Genomic DNA, 19,815 nt, shown 5'->3' on the forward strand with positions numbered 1-19,815 from the left:
GCAAACTCCATCTTCCAGGTTCAAGTGATTCTCTTGCCTCAGCCTCCCAAATAGCTGGGATTACAGGCGTGTGCCACCATGCCCAGCTAATTTTTTGTATCTTTTGTAGAGACAGAGTTTCACCATGTTGGCCAGGCTGGTCTCGAACTCCTTAAATTGACCTCAAGTGATCCAAAAGTGCTGAGATTACAGGCATAAGCCACATAGATTTTTTAATAGTTAAAAAATACTACGATCATACTGTGATCATAATTATACATAATTATACCAGTGTTCTAATAATTAGTTTATTTCTTTACTTTTAATTTTGAAATAACATTTCAGACTTCCATTAAGGTTGCAAGAATGGTCTAAAAAACTTCCATATGCCCTTCATCCATAATCCCCAGCTGTTAAAATTTCACCACATCTCCTTCCTTCCTTCCTTCTCTTTTTTCTTTCTCTTTCTCTTTCTTTTCTTTCTCTTTCTTTCTTTCTTCTCCTTCCTTCCTTCCTTTCTCTCTCTCTCTTTTTCTCTTTCTCTTTCTTTCTTTGTCTCTCTCTCTGTCTCTGTCTCTTTCTCTCCATCTCTCTTTCTCTCTTTATCTCTGTCTCTTTTTCTCTCTGTGTCTCTTTCCTTCTTTCTCTCTGTCTCTTTCTTCTTTCTTTCTTTGTCTCTCTCTTTCTTCCTCTCTGTCTCTCTTTCTTTCTGTCTCTCTCTTTCTCTGTCTCTTTCTCTCTGTGTGTCTCTTTCCTTCTTTCTCTCTCTGTCTCTCTTCTTCTTTCTTTTTTTCTCTCTCTTTCTCTTTCTCTCCATATATATATATATATATATACACCTATCTAGTATGTGTGTATGTTTATATACATATTCATATTATTATTTTATTTTTGAGGAGGCTGCACCTCTGGTATTCTTTAATTCTTTGAATAATGGTGGGAATTGAGAGGGAGGGGCATGCAAAATATAAATCATGCTATGGTCTTAATGTGTCACCTCCAAAATTCAGGTGTTACCAATGTGATGGTATTAAAGGTGGGGCTTTCAGAGGTAATTAGGCAATGGGAGTTCCTTCCTCATGAACAGTGTTAAGGCCCTTACAGAAGGGGCTTCACAGAGTGCTCGGCGAGCTTGCCCTTCAGCCTTCTGCCACGTGAGGACGCAATAGGAAGATTCTCACCAGACCAGATGCCAAGCCTTGATCTTGGACTTCCCAGCTTCCAGAATTGTGAGAAATACATTTCTGTTCTTTATAAATTATCCAGTCTCAGGCATTTTTTTTTAGCAGCATGAATGGAGTAAGAAATTATAACAAGCCACTGCCGTGTCAAGTGAACCCTAAATGTGTGGTTTGGGGGAAGAGCAGCAGAATGGGGGAAGGGTGAGAAGATGGGACAAAAGAGGAAGTTCTCAAACCACCTTGCCAGTGATGGGTTGTTGCTAAGATGAGAGCTGTGGCCACCAGCACGGGAAACAGAGGACATGATCGCTCTCGTCCAGCTCCCTGAACACACTGGTCAGCTAATCAACCCACCAACCCCTTCAGCCCACATTTCTGGTGCTTCTTTGTGCTGTGTTTGCTGTGCTATGCTTTTGAAGATGACATTACCAGTAATTCTCCCCAGCTGGGAGTGCAGGTGTCACCGATAAGACCAGTGGGGCCCAGCAGTCCTCCCACACTGGGAACATAAGGTGTTTCCTCTTTGTTTTGGGGCTGTGGTTGCCACACAAAGTCTGGTGTTGGATGAAGTTGGTTTTAAGACTTGAGAGTTGGCTCCTTATGAGTCATCTCATTTCTCATCCTTCCATGTGCAGGCGCCTTTCTAACCCATAGAAAATACTTTTCCACCATTGCAACATGTTCTGTGGAGCTCTCAATCATTGTGTGGAAATATATTCCAGCTTCATTCATACCAGTGCTGTTTATGCAATTGATTCTATAAAGGTGCACATACTTTCAGCTGTTTTAAGGCAAGATTATGTTTACAGGTGCTTTATTCATCTATCTACAGAATCCATTGAAGAGTTATTTTTAAAGCAACACGATTGTGTATGGAATAAAATGAAGAGCTTAACAATATTAATTCATCATGAGACTAGCCATCACAGCTTTCATGCTTGTAAATGTGCATTGATGACTTGAGTTTAAACCACTTCTACCAGTGACAACTCAGCCATGTCCTGATCACAGGCAAATCACACAGAGATTTGTGTTTACCAAGCATTGGAAAGGTGTAACTTTCTTTAGTTTTGCTCCCTTAGAAGCAGACCCTGAGATAGGAATCTGAGTGGCAGTAGTCTGTTTACAATGAGATTCCAGGAAGCACCAGTAAAGGAGTAGGGGAGTGTGTCAGGGAAGAGAAGAAAGGCAACAAAGGATGTGTTTGTTGATAGGCAGGTTACCACTGTGGGCAACTAGGGCTTAATCCTGCTAGGATGTTCTGGCAGAGAGCACAGAACAACCACTTTGAAGTGATCACACCTGAGGGCTAAGGAAGCTGGGCTATTGATGTAACATTATTTGAGGGCTGCTCAGGAGCTTGTCTGACTGCCAGTAGAGTGAAGCAGAATCTGGTGTAGCCAAGAAGTCTTCAGCCGAAGAGATTTGAGAAGTTGGTTGCTGAAATTTAGGTGAGCCTACACTGTGATAGAAATGCTCAGGGGAGTATGTTTGTGTCTGCTACATAGGAGGTAGGCTGGGTTTATAGTTTTACCATTTTGCTGCTTGAGAAACAAGTTTAGAAACATTTAGTGACTTTCCCAACGCCACGTGCAAGTTCTTTTATTTAAAATCCAACTCAAACTGGCACAAGCAAAAGAGAACATATTGGCACATGTAACTAAAAAGCTCAGGGATAGGTTGTCTTAGTCTGTTTTGTGTTGCTATAACAGAATGCCTGAAGCCAGGTAATTTAGACACAATAGAAGATTATTCGACTTAAGTTTTGGAGGCTGGAAAGTCCGAAGGATGCTGATGGCATCTGGTGAGGGCCACATCCATGGTGGAGGGCTGAAGGGCAGGAGAGGGTGAGAATGAGACAGAGAGAAATCAGGTTGAATTTATCCTTTTATCAGGAGCCCACTCCCATGAAAACTAACCCACTCACACAATAATGACATTAGTCCATTCATGAGGGTGGAGCCCTCATAACCCAATTACCTCTTAAAAAGTTCACCTCCAGAGGCCGAGGCAAGAGAATTGCTTGAACCTGGGAGGCGGAGGTTGCAGTGAGCTGAGATCATGCCATTGCACTCCAGCCTGGGCAACAGAGCGAGACTCTGTTTCAAAAACAAAACCAAAAACCTCACCTCCCAATACCATCGCGTTGGCAGTTAAATTTCTTTCTTTCTTTCCTTTTTTTTTTTTTTTTTTTTTTTTTGAGACAGGGTTTCGCTCTTGTTGCCCAGACTGGAGTGCAATGGCGCAGTCTTGGCTTACTGCAACCTCTGCCTCCCGGGTTCAAGCAATTCTCCTGCCTCAGCCTCCCAAGTAGCTGGGATTACAGGCACCTGCCACCATGCCCAGCTAATTTTTATATTGTTAGTAGAGGCGGGGTTTCACCATTTTGGCCAGGCTGATCACAAACTCCTGACCTCAGGTGATCCACCCACCTCGGCCTCCCAAAGCACTGGGATTACAGGTGTGAGCCACCGTACCCAGCCGGCAATTAAATTTCAACATGATGCTTGAAGGGGGCATTCAAATCATAGCATAGTTCTTCAAGTTAGGTGGGATTCAGGAATTCAAACCATGATATTAGCACCATAGTCTAACCACTCTCTTCTGAATACTTTTATATATTAAATCAACAAATATCTACTTCCCGAAAACCAAACCAAAGAAGTAGTTGACAGGACACTTTATAAAAATAACTCGTTAGCCGGGCGTGGTGGCTCATGCCTGTAATCCCAGCACTTTGGGGGACTGAGGCTGGTGGATCACCTGAGGTCAAGAGTTCGAGACCAGCCTGGCCAACATGATGAAATCCTGTCTTTACTAAGGATACAAAATTAGTTGGGTGTGGTGGCAGATGCCTGTAATCCCAGCTACTCGGGAGGCTGAGGCAGAAGAATCACTTGAACCCGGGAGATAGAGGTTGCAGTGGGCTGAGATCGCGCCACTGCACTCCAGCCTGGTGACACAGTGAGACTCCGTCTCAATAATAATAATAATAAATACGTAAATATAACTATTTATTCCTGTAATCCCAGCTCTTTGGGAGGACAAGGTGGGACAATTGCTTGAAGCCAGAAGTTCGAGACAATATAAAAAGACCCTGTCTCTACAACAAAATACAAAGAATTAGCCAGGCATAGTAGTGCATACCTTGCTACTTTGCTGCTCAGGAGTCTGAGGCGGGAGGATCTCTTGAGGCCAGCAGTTTGAGGTAGCAGTGAGCTATGACTGTGCCACTGCATTCCAGCCTGGACAACAGAGTGAGACCCTATCTGTAAAAAAATAAAACTCAACGGAGAAAGTGAGTTGTCTGTGGACAAATTATAAATTAATTTAAAATAATTAAACATTAGTAAGAAAATAAATAATAATAAAATAATGTGAGCATATATCTATTTACAAGTAGAGAAGCGATGACAAAATTGAAAACTTGAATGAATCCGTGCAAAAAGCAGTCAGTTTTGAAAAAAAACTACATATCTTCTTTCCCATCTAAGTTTCATCCATGCACCTAACTATACAGTGCCCTCTCTGGTATTTCAGCAATGATTCAGCAGTTCAAAGGCTCAGTCACAGAATTTCAAGCAATGCCTGTGCACACATACAGGTGCTGCACCATATCTTCTGTCTTGGATTGTGATGACCTCATTCCAGGGGACCCAATGGCTATTTCAGTATGCTACCAACATACATTCTTTCTGTTCATCCAGCTCAGACAGAGGATCTGGTTCTTGCCCCATCCCAAGGTTCAAATGTCATGATCCAAAAGATAGAACCTCTGCTAGTAGAATTCAGCAGGTAATTGGAGTGTGTTTCCTGGTGATGAGTCCAACAAAATGGCTGGCATGGCAGATTCTGGAAAACCCTGAAAAGAACAGGTTATCAAGTTAGTTCTGGGGAAAGTGGGTGGAGGTGCCATCAGGCCATTAGGAAATAGGAAACCCAGGAGTGTAGATGAAACAAGAGTGGCTCACGCCTGTAATCCCAGGACTTTGGGAGGCCGAGTAGGCGGATCACGAGGTCAAGAGATCGAGACCATCCTGGCCAACGTGGTGAAACCCTGTCTCTACTAAAAATACAAAAATTAGGTGGGCGTGGTGGCACACACCTGTAGTCCCAGCTATTCAGGAGGCTGAGGCAGGAGAATCGCTTGAACCCAGGAGGTGGAGGTTGCAGTGAGCCGAGGTTGCACCACTGCACTCCAGCCTGGTGACAGAATGAGACTCTGTCTCAAAAAAAAAAAAAAAAAGAAAGAAACAAGAGTGAGATGAAGGAGCGCATTCCATAGGCTGGGTTCCCTGAGAAGCAGACACTGAGATGGAGTTTAGTGTGCAAGATGTTTATTGGGGAGTGGGCTTGAATTCAATGCCTGAGGAGAGGAGGGGAAAGGAGCAAGGATAGACAGCAATGCAGGGCTAATCACAGAGTCAGCCAGTGTATGAGAAGCTCAGAAGCCAGAATGGGCCTTCAGCGTTGTCCCCAGTCCCGCTGAGATGTTGCGCTTTTGTACTCCAGCATCTAAGTCACTGGATATGGGCTGCTTCAGAAATGGGTGACCCTGAATGAAATAGCTCCCTGTAGCTGCAGTGATCCTCAATACGTGAATGACTCAGGTATCTCTTCTGAGCTTCAGATCTGCATACAGCTGCCAACTTGGCCAATCTCTTTGCTGTTTCAAAAGGAATGAAGAGATTGGGAGCCAGAAGTGAGAACATATAGAGCAAGGTGGTGATGGTGGCTATGGAAAGGTCACAGAAGGCAGAGGCTGGGGCATCAAAGCCTGTGCACCCCTTTTACAATTTTCCCAAGGGCAGATCCTTATCCTGGAAACAGCTCCATGAAGAGTGGACCCCAGATCTTCACACGTTCCTCTGACCTCCTCTCTTCACTCAACTGCCCCCCGCCCCCAGTGATGCAGTCCTCACATTTCACACTGTTGTGTAGATGTTTTTCCCTTTTGCATTGAAAGTTGATTTTCCTCCTCTTCTTTTTCTTTTTTTGAGACGGAGTCTCGCTCTGTCGCCCAAGCTGGAGTGCAGTGGCGCGATCTCAGCTCACTGCAAGCTCCGCCTCCCGGGTTCACGCCATTCTCCTGCCTCAGCCTCCCCAGTAGCTGGGACTACAGGCGCCAACTGCCACGCCTGGATAATGTTTTTTTTGTATTTTTAGTAGAGACAGGGTTTCACCGTGTTAGCTAGGATGGTCTCGATCTCCTGACTTCGTGATCCGCCCGCCTTGGCCTCCCAAAGTGCTGGGATTCCAGGCGTGAGCCACCGTGCCCGGCCCCTCTTCTTCTTTTGTTGTTCAGTGTTTATAAAAAGGCCTTTAGGAACTAATTAAAGACCAACACAATTTAAAGATCTCAAAGCCAAAATACTTTGGAAGAAAGAGTTTAAGGCCTTTGAAGCATAGATGGCAGCCAACAGCTTGAACTATTGAGATTTTCTTGGGCAAGAAAACTTTGCAATACTGGACTAAGACTTTTCCTCTCTCTTTCCATCCTCTGTCTACGAATTGTTCCATAGGTCAAATATTGAAATGGAGGAGACTTCAAATTTTATCTCCAAAGCTAAAATTTATCTCCAAAAATTTAGAGGAAGAAAAAACAAAGAAAAAAAATCAAAAGAGTGAAACTGTATATTCGTGGTATACGGGAAAGAGTATGGGATTGGAAGCCAGGAGACTTGGGTTTCTGATCCCAAACCTGCCACTAAAGTGGCTCTGGGATCTTGAACAAGGAACTGACAATTTCTAGGCCTCTTCTGTAAAAGGAAGAGGTCTGGGCATGGTTGTCTTTAAGTCTCCCCCACCCCCACCCCTACCCCCCACCACCAGCCCTCTGTAAAACACGCACTACCACCATTACCTTCTTCTCTTTTAAAACTTGTCAAGCAGCTGTATTCCTGGTTCTCTGTCATCCCTTTAAGTCTACTCGGTGGAGCTGTGCTGTTTTCTATCCCTGGAAAACCTGAACGGGCTTTCATGGTTGTTTAGAGTACCACTTTGGCAGGCAAAGTAATTTTTTTGATAACTTGTAAGATTTCAGTTTCCTAGTCTAATTTTCCTTTCAATGATAAGATCTTATTATTTACATAGTTGTGAGTAACAATAGCTCACACATTAGCAGAATTATGTTCAAGTCAGCAATGTGCTTCCATATATAGTTACTCATTTGAGCCTCACAAATGTTAACAGATCTATTGAGGTAGGCTGAGAAGATAGTAAAAGTTCTACCGTTTTATTGCTTGAGAAATAAGTTCAAGGACATTTAGTGTATCAGGGTTCTTCCAGCTGCAAGTTTTTCCTAGAAATCCAACTCAAAACTGGCCCAATAAAAAATGAGAGTGTATTGGCTCATGCAATCATAAAGCCCAGCATAGGTCTTTAGGTTCCGTTGGATCAAGGAGCTCAAACTATGACAATAGTACTTTGTCTCTCTCTATGATCTAACCCCTCTCTTCTGTGTATTTTTATTAATTGAATTAACAAGTCTTTATTGAACATCTTATATGTGTTAATCATTGTTAGAGGCACCAGAGGTACAGTGAACAAAGCATTGTGTTTAAAACAGTGACTAAACACATAGCTGCATTAACAAAATCCATGGAATTTACATTCTTACATTCCTGGGAATATTCATAGAACTTATATACTAGTGATAGGAGAGGGCATAAATAAACAGATAAATAATATGTACTAATGGAATAATCTATGCAAGAAAAAATGAAGGATTGTAACAGGATAGTGGAGGCAATGAAAAATAATTGGATTTGGATGTTCTTTGAGGGGAAAGCAGAAGCAGTTTTCTGATGGATTGGATGTGAAATGAGAAGAATCAAGGATAACTCCATAGTTCCGGTCAATGGGGGAGCCATTTATGGGATCGAAAAGACTATTGGAAAAGCATATTTGGGATGTGTGAATACCAGGAGTTGCTTTTTGGACACAGTAAGTTGTAGCACCTATTTGACATGTAAATGGAGATGTCAAGCAAACCATTGAATATACACCTCTGGCTTTTAAGAGAGGTCTAGCTTTAATCTACAGTGTGGGCTGTGTCGGCTCAATGTATATGAAGATTATGTGTGTTTTGTTGCTTAGCTATTCATACCCCAATTCCAGTGGAAGATAAAATGTTTATTTTTCAGTCATTAAAGCAGAGTCTGATATAGCTTGGTTATCTTGGATCATTGCCATCTCTAATCACTGTGGCTCGGGAAAGGGAAGCTCTGATTGGCCAGACCTGTGTGCCCAAAATTCCCCAATTGAGCCAGGGTGGACTGGGCACATTCACTAAAAGCAGAAATGGTTGATTCCTCAAAGAACTGCTACCAGAAGTTTGGAGAGAACACTGGGAGGCCAGAAACCATGAAAAATAGGTGGAAAGATCTGAATCTCAAAGCAGATTTCATCTCCCTTCGGCAGTAGCTAAGAGGGAGACTCATGTTTTTGTAGTAAAATTTTAATAGAAAGAAAATCCCACGAAATAGATTAATAGGTGACACTAAGAGAAGCAGGAAATCATCCAAGCAAAAAATCAAAGGCTGAAGCATTTGTACCCAATTCCCTGTTTTAGGACTCCATATTGAGAGCTCAAAAGCAGACAGTTCCAAGCTCTATTCTACCACTGTTTCTGTTATCTACTGCAATATATTACAAACCACCACAAAACTTAGTGGCTTAAAACAATAAACGTGTTATTATACTTAAGTTTCTATATGTTGAGTAGCCTTAGCTGGACAGTTCCTCTGGTCTGGCTTGGTTTACAGTGAGATGTGGCTAAGACCAGAGCCATCTGGAAATTCAGCTTGGGATGCTGAGAAGCTGCATCTCTTTCCCTCTCTGTTGTCTCAGGGCCTGTCTTCTAGGATCCAGATTTCTTTCTTTCTTTTCTTTTTTTTTTTTGAGATGGAGTTTCACTCTTATTACCCAGGCTATAGTGCAATGGCACGATATTGGATCACCGCAACCTCCACCTCCCGGGTTCAAGTGATTCTCCTGCCTCAGCCTCCTGAGTAGCTGGGATTACTGGCATGTGCCACCATGCCCGGTTAATTTTGTATTTTTAGTAGAGACGGGTTTCTCCAAGTTGCTCAGGCTGGTCTCAAACTCCCAACCTCGTGATCCAACTGCCTCAGCCTCCCAAAGTGCTAGGATTACAGGCGTGAGCCACCATGCCCGGCACAGAGCAGCCAGATTTCTTAAGTGGTAACCCAAGGCTCCCAAAGGTAAGTATTCCCAGAAGGAGAAAGTGGGAATTGCCAGTTGTCTTAAAGGCCGGGCCTGCAGTGTTATTTATTTTCATTCCATTGGCTGACACAAGTCCCAGGCCAGCCGAGATTTAATGTGAGAATGGGGAATGGTAGCCATGGCTACCAGGAATGGCTCATTAGGGTTCATTCTTGGAGACAGCTGCTACAATCACATCATGTGAGACCCAGGGTGTTCAGTCCAGGCCAATCTTGCCCAAAATGTGTCTACAGAACACTGGCATCACAAAATGTTCATGAAAGAAAAAGTATTGCAATGTCAAAAATTTAGAGAATACTATATACTATAAACAATTTTAGAGTATCACTGCTGTCCATTAAACAATAGGGACTTAGAGAAGTCTGCACTAGAATAACTAATTGTTTCATCTGGAGTCTTAATCTAGGTTACTCTAGAAAGTACAGCCCGAGACAAGTGTTTGTATGCAAGTAGTTTTGTTTGGAGACAGGGTCTTGCTCTGCCACCCACGCTGGAGTGCAGTGGCACAATCACAGCTCACTGCAGCCTCGACCTCCCTGGCTCAAGAGATCCTCCCACCTCAGCCCACACCCCCAAGTAGCTGGGACTGCAGGAACATGCCACCACACCCAGCTCATTCTCTAATTCTTTAGATAGTGTCTTACTATGTTGCCCAGGCTGGTCTCAAACTCCTGTGCTCAAGTTCTCCCACTTTGGCCTCCTAAAGTGCTGGGATTACAGATATGGCCTGACCTGGTTTTTGTTTTTGTTTTTTTTTGAGATAGGGTCTGATTGTCACCCAGGCTGGAGTTCAGCAGCAAGATCTCATTTTGCTGCAATCTCTGCCTCCTGGGCTCGAGTGATCCTTCCACCTCAGCCTCACAAGTAGCTAGGACTATAGGCATGCACCACCACACCGGGCTAATTTTTGTATTTTGGTAGAGACAGGGTTTCACCATGTTGCCCAGGCTGGTCTCAAATTCCTGGACTCAAGTGATCCACGTGCCTTGATCTCTCAAAGTGCTAGGATTACAGGTGTGAGCCACCATGCCTGGCTCCGTATGTATGTATGTATGTATGTATTTATTTATTTATTTATTTATTTAAAGACGGAGTCTTATTCTGTCACCCAGGCTGGAGTCCAGTGGCACAATCTTGGCTCACTGCAATCTCCACCTCCCAGGTTCGAGCAATTATCCTGCCTCAGCCTCCCTAGTAGCTGGGATTACAGGCGTGTGCCACCACACCCAGCTAATTTTTGTATTTTTAGTAGAGACAGGGCTTCACCAAGTTGGACCAGGCTGGTCTCCAACTCCTGACCTCAGGTCATCTGCCCACCTCAGCCTCCCAAAGTGCTGGAATTATAGGCATGAGCCACTGTGCCTGGATGTTTTGTTTTTAAAGTGATCCTGAGGAGCAGGAAGAGCAGAAAAGAGAAAGAAAAAAAAAAAGCCAATCCAAGGGTGTGCTTTTGAGTCGATAACCACTGTAGGGCTCTACATGGATAGTGCTCCATGGAGGAGCTGTGTAGGATGCACCTCAGAAGTTCTACCTGAGAGAAATTTTCTTTCTTTTCCTTCCTTCCTTCCTTCCTTCCTTCCTTCCTTCCTTCCTTCCTTCCTTCCTTCCTTCCTTCCTTCTGTCTTTCTCTCTCTCTCTCTTTTCTTTTTCTTTTTTTTTTTTTCCGAGATGGAGTTTTGCTCTTGTCGCCCAGGCTGGAGTGCAGTGGTGCGGTCTCAGCTCACTGTAACCTCCACCTCCCAGGTTCAAGCAATTCTCCTGCCTCAGCCTCCTGAGTAGCTGGGATTACAGGTGCCCGCCACCACACCTGGCTAATGTTTTGTATTTTTAGTAGAGATGGGGTTCTGCCATGTTGGTCAGGCTGGTCTCAAACTCCTGACCTCAGGTGATTTGCCTACATTGGCCTCCCAAAGTGCTGGGGTTACAAGCGTGAGCCACCACACCCAGCTGAGAAATTGTTCATTGGCTCTATCCCACATTTATCAAAGCTTTCCCCTTAGATGTTACCTCTTTCACATGCCCAGGATTGTGCATGCATCAGAAGCACTCAACAGACTCCTGAAGGCATCCCAGCCTGCAGTGACAAAGAAGCCCTGAGGCAGAAAACAAGAGGAACATGGTGTGGCTGAGATGAGGTACCTGCCCATGGCTGGTTGCCATAGCAATGGCTGGAGTAAAACTATGGGCTGAGGAGATGTGGCCTGAGGCACAGATATGTTTGATGGGAGGTAACATTTCTCAAACTTGTCTGCTTGAAGACCCATATTTCAAATGGTGCCTATCATTATTCGATGTTGCACAGAACACACTTGTGAGTGCATAGGTCTAAATGCCCACCAAAGACAGTGTTATACTAAAGCAATACAGACCACCTTCTCCCAGTTTTCATGCCTAATTTCTTCCAGACTGTGTTATTTCTGACCTTCCTGCTGAGTCCATCTTAGTATTGAGCATCCATTGGAACAATGGGCACAGAATCTCCTGCCCTGTATGTACACTTGTCTGCAATTCTACCACTAAGGATTCCAGCCCGTGGAGACATAGTTAATTGTCTACCTATGTATTAGTCCATTTTCATGCTGCTGATAAAGACATACTTGAGACTGGGCAATTTACAAAAGAGAAAGGTTTAACGGACTTATAGTTCCACATGGCTGGGGAGGCCTCACAATCATGGTGGAAGGTGAAAGACGTATCTCACATGGCAGCAGACAAGAGGAGAGAGCTTGTGCAGGGAAACTCCCTTTTTTAAAACCATTAGATGTCGGCCGGGCACAGTGGCTCACACCTGTAATCCCAGCACTTTGGGAGGCCGAGGCAGGTGGATCACCAGGTCAGGAGATCGAGACCATCCTGGCTAACATGGTGAAAGCCCGTCTCTACTAAAAATACAAAAAATTAGCTGGGCGTGGTGGTGGGTGCCTGTAGTCCCAGCTACTCAGGAGGCTAAGGCAGGAGAAAGATGTGAACCCAGGAGGCAGAGCTTGCAGTGAGCCAAGATCAAACTACTGCACTCCAGTCTCACAGAGTGAGACTCCATCTCAAAAAAAAAAACAAAAAACAAAAAACAAAACCATTAGATCTCATAAGACTTACTCACTATCATGAGAACAACATGGGAAAGACCCACCCCCATGATTTAATTACCTCCCACCGGGTCCCTCTCATAACATGTGGGAATTCAAGATGAGATTTGAGTGGGGACACAGTCAAACCATATCAATATAGCATCCATTTCTCCTTTTCTCTTCCTAGCAGCACCCCATATGTGATTTGGGTGACAGTGGTTCTATTCTTGGCTCAGGATAGCAGGTGGTTTAAGGCAATTAGTGCATTTCATCTGGGGGCCCTAGTGACTGGGTTATGATGTTCTGGATGTGGATGAGAGGGCATGTTGCCCCAGTTTTATTGATAACCACCTTGTGACCATATAGAGAGCCATCCCTGAGGTGAAGCCAACACTGTGGCAGGTAAAGTTAAGGTTGAAAGACTCAGGGGGACCTGGGTCAACATTTGCCTGAAGTTCAACTTACCGCCAGATTTCTCAGTTATGTATGCCAATAAATCTTCTTTGTGGCTTAAGCCATTTGAGTTCATTTTTCTGGGGTTTTTTTTTTTTTTTTTTTTTTGTAATTGATTGCACACTACTTGATTGCTTTGAAAAGGCATTTCAAACTCATATACATTTCAGACTCATATACATTTCAGACTCATATAGGCCTCAAAAGATCAGTTGCATGAGGCCTCATTTTTCAGTACGTTCCTAAACTGTAGAAGAATTAAGTATTTATTTGGCATAATTTCACTATTTTTCCCCTGAGCATACATTTGCTTACAAGTGTAGAACCTCAATACCCTTCCAGAAATCTGGTCAGAGGTGTGTGAGAGGTCATTTTCTAAGAAGAGATATCTCAAACTGAAAGATAGTCTACAAAATAACTGGCCCGAAATAACTGACTTTTAGAAGTGCCAAGGTCGTGAAAAATGAAGGATTGAGTAACAGCCCTAAATTAAAGCAGTCTAAAGAGACATAAAAACTGAATGCGACATGTGATCTTCAATGGGATTTGGGACCAGAATAGGGAGATTAGCAGGACAACTAGCGAAATTGGAATAAAGTTTATCACTTAGGTAATAGTAATGAATCAATTGATGTTAATTTTCTGATTTTGGTAACTGATTAACTGGCTACGTAAGTTGTTAACTTTGGGGGAGCTTGGTGAAGGATGTACGAGCATCTTGGTACTATTTTTGTGATTTTTTTGAGAGTTGGAAATTCAATTGAAAAATAAAGTACAGGGTTAGAGCGGCCCTTTGTTAATGCATTGATTAGAATTTCCACTGCTATGATATCTTACAAATACAGAGAGAATGTGGGTCTCTAAGATTTATCTGGCAATCCATTCATTAGCAAGACTCAGAATTCACAGGTCTGCCCTGGAAGACACTAAGCTGAAGGCAAATCTATATTTTTCATGCCTTATTAAGGAGATCTAACTTGGTCTTGGAAGAATGCAAAAAATGTTTTGGTATGGGAGTAAGACATATGTCCATCCAGAAAATTTTTTAAGAGCAGGCAATTGTTCAAATAAGACTTTTAGTCTCAGATTAGAGAGGAAAAGGATTTGGCAGAGAAATGCTGAGGAGACTCATCTGAGTGGGTTGTTTTGGCAGCCATGAGTGAGTTGTAAGCCAGCATTTAGAATGGGTGAGTCTGGAAAGTAGATTTGGTGGAAAAAGAGGATGATTCATTCACCAATAATAATAGTAATAAATACTGCTGACAAGGTACTTTTAATTAGCAAATGGAAAACAAGCTCAATACACATACACCAAGTCCCTTAGAAGTGAGGTCAGAACAAATTCTCTTCAAAAAATGGGAACATTTGTAGTAGCTCCTGTTCCTGGAATTTATTGACTGTTTTTTTTTTTTTTTTTTGCAATGTGGGAGATTTGTTCTCCTCTCAGAGGAAATCCAATTGCTTCCCCATTGAGTTAATATGAAGATTATTCTGGAATGTAGCAGAAGAGCACTGCACAGTATATTTATTTCTTTCTCCAAATACAAAGAAGTATCCAAAGTTTTATTTTTCAGAATCATTAGCTGATTCATATTCTGTAATTGGAAAAAGCGGCCAGGACAAAATTCTGGGAAGTGAGCTCAATCAAAACTCTTAATCTGGAAACTTGTTTGGAGAATTTCCTGCCCCAGAAAGAGGCATTGCCTGGGGTGGAGGGGATGTCACTCTCAGGACACTGGGGGAGAAGAGTTAAAGTTCTGTCCATAAAACCTTGAATTTCTTAATCAGAATCGAGGCATCCTATCTTCCATAGCATTATTTCTGATTACCTTTTTCTACCTTCTAACAACAAATTCCCTAAAATTTCCTCTTCTATTCCTTTTGTTATCTCCCTTTTTTCTTTGTCATCTTCAGCCTTCTTTGATCCCATCTGTAGAGTTTCATTTTGTATGATTCTAAGGAATAAGATGTTGGGAAAAGAAAGAAAAGAAAAGAAGAAAGAAAGAAGAAGGAGGAGGAGGAGGAAGAGGAGGAGAAGGAAGGAAGAAAGGAAGGAAGGAAGAAAGGAAGGAAGGAAAGAAGGAAAGAAGGAAGGAAAGAAGGAAGGAGAGAGACAGCAGACAATAAGCATTAAAAGTCTTCCTTCCCTTGAGGCTTTGTAGATCCTCCAACTCCAGCTTCAGGTCCCATCCAGAGTTTGGTATAACCACAAAAAATCATTATCATTTTATCATTCTCCTGTGAGCCAATGCTGATTTCCATCCTGGTTCCACCCATTGGTCCTTCTTTTATACCCTGGAGGGTCTGGGGCTGATTGGATTATTGTTTCTGATTCTTCACTGTTTATAATAGAATTTTTTGCCAAATAACTTTCCAATGCCTCTCAGCAAAACATAGGCAGGAACTTCTGCTTTCAGGTATGACATGTTAGGATCTTAGAAGTCACCACTCTGTCCCAACAGGAAGTAAAAAGCTGAACATAATGAAAAATCAACAACTCTTCATAGATATATCAGAAAAGTGAGGTCACAGGGCAAACAGCTGCTCCCAGAACTGAAGAGATACAGAGATATGGAGAATCACAACTTACAGGGGCAGAAAACTTAGCTGGCACCAGTACTAGGATGGGAAAATCTGAACTGATTGATGAATTGCTGGAGGCTCAGTGTGGACAACTCTGAGATTCCAGGGTCCCCTGGAGTTTAACAGGGTGGGGGACTCACAGTTTTGTGAGGGGGCGGGGGACCCATGATTTTGTGACTTTTACCTCCTGAGTCTCTACGAGGTCCTCACAGCGAATCTTAGAGAAAAAACCCCTTGTGCTTCTGGCAGGAGGAGGAGAATAGAAACCATTTTAAAATACACCAGAGAATTCTGTTCTTTCTAAACAGGCCTGCTCTCAAGAGAAATGATTTTATTAGAGGTCAACCTTCTGGGGCTTCATCAGAGCCTAATCTACCTGAGACAGGGGAAATACCCAGCTTCGGCCAGCTCCAGCCATCCTGTCCCACCTAAGGGTGGAGGGGTCCTGAGAAGCACTGTCGAAGTTCACAGTCTGGGGCACAGGCTCACCACAAGACTGAGACCTAATCAAAGGATATAGAGCTTCCCCTCCACCAACAACTCATCACATTAGCAAAGGTCCATTTATTGCGGTTCCTCTTAACCTGTGCATCATATTTACCTTTCAACAAAAAATTACAAGACAAACTAAAAAACAAAAACACAGTTTGAAGAGACTGAATATCAGAACCAGAATCTGATATGGCAGAATTTTAGAATTATCAGACTGGGAATTGTTAAAACACTATGATGAATATGCTAAGGGCTCTAATGGAAGAAGTAGACAACATACAAGAACAGATGGATAATGTAAGCAGAAAGATGAAAATTCTAAGAAAGAATAAAAAAGAACTTCTAGACTGCACGAGGTGGCTCACGCCTGTAATCCCAGCACTTTGGGAGGCTGAGGTGGGTGGATCATCTGAGGTCAGGAGTTCGAGACCAGCCTGGCTAACATGGTGAAACCCCATTTCTACTAAAAATATAAAAAATTAACTGGGTGTGGTAGCACATGCCTGTAATCCTAGCTACTCAGGAGGCTGAGGCAGGAGAATCGCCTGAACCCAGGAGACAGAGGTTGCAGTGAGCTGAGAGATCGTTCCATTGCACTCCAGCTTGGGCAACAAGAGCGAAACCCCAAACTCTTGAAAAGAACTTCTAGATATCGAAAGCACTAAAACAGAAATGAAGAATACCTTTGATGAGCTCATTAGTAGACTGGACGTGGCTGAGATAATAATCTGTAACATTGAGAATATCTCAGTAGAAACCTCCAAAACTAAAAAGCAAACATAAAAAAAGACTGGAAAACAAACAAACAAACAAACACAGAACAGAATATCTGAGAACTGTGGGGCTACTACAAGTGATGCAATATACATGTAATGGGAATACCAGAAGAAGAAAAAAGAAAAAGGAAAAGATACAATATTTGAAGCAATAATCACTGAGAATTTTCCTAAACTTATGTCAGACACCAAACCACAGATCGAGGGATCTCAGAGAATACCTAGCAGGATAAAGGCCCCTCCCATTCTCCCCCCCAAAAAAACAAAGAAAAAGAAAACAACAACCAAGAAAACCCCTATACCGAGGAATATCATATTCAAACTTTAGAAAGTCAAATATACAGGAAAAATCTTGAAAGATGCCAGAGGAAAAAACATATTTTACCTACAAAGCAGCAAAGATAAGAATTACATCTGACTTCTAAGAAACCATACAAACCAGAAGAGTAGAATAAAACATTTAAAGTATTGAGAAAAGAAACACCAACCTAGAATTCTGTACTCTGAAATTATCCTTCAAAACTGAAGGAGAAATAGAGTGTCTTAGAAAAACAAAAATTGAGGGAACTTGTTGCTACAAGCTCTGCCTTGCAAGAAATATTAAAATAAGCTGTTTAGGCTGGGCGCGGTGGCTCACGCCTATGTTCCCAGCACTTTAGGAGGCTGAGGTGGGTGGATCACGAGGTCAAGAGATGGAAGCCAACATGGTGAAACCTTGCTCTACTAAAATTACAAAAATTGGCTGGGCATGGTGGCCACACACCTGTAGTCCCAGCTACTTGGGAGGCTGAGGCAGGAAAATTGCTTGAACCTGGGAGGCGGGGGTTGCAGTGAGCCAAGACTGTGCCACTGCACTCCAGCCTGGTAACAGAGCGAGACTCCGTCTAAAAAAAAAAAAAAAAGTGGGAATAACTATATTAATTTCAGACAGAGCAGATTTCAGAGCAAGGAAAGTTATCAAAGATAAAGAGGGGTATTACACAATGATAAAAGGTGAATACGCCAAGAAGACAAACCAGTCCTTAATGTGTATAAACCTAATAACAGAGCATCAAAATATGTGAGGCAAAAACTGATAGAACAGCAAGGAAACAGATGAATCCACTATTACAGTTGGAGGCTTCAACACCCCTCCATCATAAATAAACAGATTCAACAGGCAGAAAATCAATAAGGACATAGTTGAACTGAACAGCACCATCAATGTACTGGATATAGTTGACTTCTATAGGTTAATTTATCCAACAATTGTAGATTACATATTCTTTTACAGGTTAAAATGGAGTATTCACCAAGATAAACCACATTCTGGGCCATAAAACTTACATTAAAAAATGTAAAAAAAAATAAATTATGCAATGTTTATTCTCAAACCACAATGGAATTAAAACAGAAATTAAAAGAAAACACAGAAACATAAAAATATAAAAAACACTTGAAAAAACAGGAAAGTTCAGGCACGGCAGCTCACGCCTGTAATCCTAGCACTTTGGGAGGCCGAGGTGAGTGGATCACTTGAGGTCAGGAGTTTGAGAGCAGCCTGGCCAACATGGTGAAACACCATCTCTACTAAAAATACAAAAATTAGTCGGGCGTGGTGGCATGCACCTGTAGTCTCAGCTACTTGGGAGGCTGAGGCAGGAGAATCTCTTGAACCTGGGAGGCAGAGGTTGCAGTGAGCTGAGATCATGCCACTGCACTCCAGCCTGGGCAACAGAACAAGACTCTGTCTCAAAAAAAAAAAAAAAAAAAAAAAAAAAAAAGGAAAAAAGAAAAAAAACGCAGGAAAATAAAAGAACACTTGAAGATTTAACAACACACTTTTAGGTCAAAGAGGAATCCTCAAGAGAAATTTTTAAATATTTTGAAATACATGAAAATACAACTTTTTTTATTCTTTTTTTTTTCTTTTTTTTTCTTTTTTTTTTATTATTATACTTTAGGTTTTAGGGTACATGTGCACAACGTGCAGGTTTGTTACATATGTATCCATGTGCCATGTTGTTTTGCTGCACCCATTAACTCATCATTTAGCATTAGGTATATCTCCTAATGCTGTCCCTCCCCCTCCCCTCACCCCACAACAGTCCCCGGAGTGTGATGTTCCCCTTCCTGTGTCCATGAGTTCTCATTGTTCAATTCCCACCTATGAGTGAGAACATGCGGTGTTTGGTTTTTTCTCCTTGCGATAGTTTACTGAGAATGATGTTTTCCAGTTTCATCCACGTCCCTACAAAGGATATGAACTCATCATTTTTTATGGCTGCATAGTATTCCATGGTGTATATGTGCCACATTTTCTTAATCCAGTCTATCGTTGTTGGACATTTGGGTTGGTTCCAATTCTTTGCTATTGTGAATAGTGCCGCAATAAACATACGTGTGCATGTGTCTTTATAGCAGCATGATTTATAGTCCTTTGGGTATATACCCAGTAATGGGATGGCTGGGTCAAATGGGATTTCTAGTTCTAGATCCCTGAGGAATCGCCACACTGACTTCCACAATGGTTGAACTAGTTTACAGTCCCACCAACAGTGTAAAAGTGTTCCTATTTCTCCACATCCTCTCCAGCACCTGTTGTTTCCTGACTTTTGAATGATGGCCATTCTAACTGGTGTGAGATGGTATCTCACTGTGGTTTTGATTTGCATTTCTCTGATGGCCAGTGATGATGAGCATTTTTTCATGTGTTTTTTGGCTGCATAAATGTCTTCTTTTGAGAAGTGTCTGTTCATGCCCTTCGCCCACTTTTTGATGGGGTTGTTTGTTTTTTTCTTGTAAATTTGTTTGAGTTCATTGTAGATTCTGGATATTAGCCCTTTGTCAGATGAGTAGGTTGCAAAAATTTTCTCCCATTCTGTAGGTTGCCTGTTCACTCTGATGGTAGTTTCTTTTCCTGTGCAGAAGCTCTTTAGTTTAATTGGATCTCATTTGTCAATTTTGGCTTTCGTTGCCATTGCTTTTGGTGTTTTAGACATGAAGTCCTTGCCCACGCCTATGTCCTGAATGGTATTGCCTAGGTTTTCTTGTAGG

The 19,815-nt window shown here is 42.3% G+C and overlaps 1 long non-coding RNA gene across 1 annotated transcript in view; it reads left to right on the top strand.

The window, feature by feature from the left end:
* The first annotated feature begins 1,058 nt into the window (after window positions 1-1,058).
* Window positions 1,059-19,815, top strand: part of LOC134735902 (uncharacterized) — a 51,015-nt gene continuing 32,258 nt past the window's right edge. Inside the window, exon 1 of the long non-coding RNA XR_010119490.1 lies at window positions 1,059-1,208. This is a non-coding gene — a long non-coding RNA (uncharacterized lncRNA). The remainder of the gene's footprint in view (window positions 1,209-19,815) is intronic.

This window comes from Symphalangus syndactylus, chromosome 24, assembly GCF_028878055.3.
Source record: "Symphalangus syndactylus isolate Jambi chromosome 24, NHGRI_mSymSyn1-v2.1_pri, whole genome shotgun sequence".
In the NCBI taxonomy this organism is placed as follows: Eukaryota; Metazoa; Chordata; class Mammalia; order Primates; family Hylobatidae; genus Symphalangus; species Symphalangus syndactylus.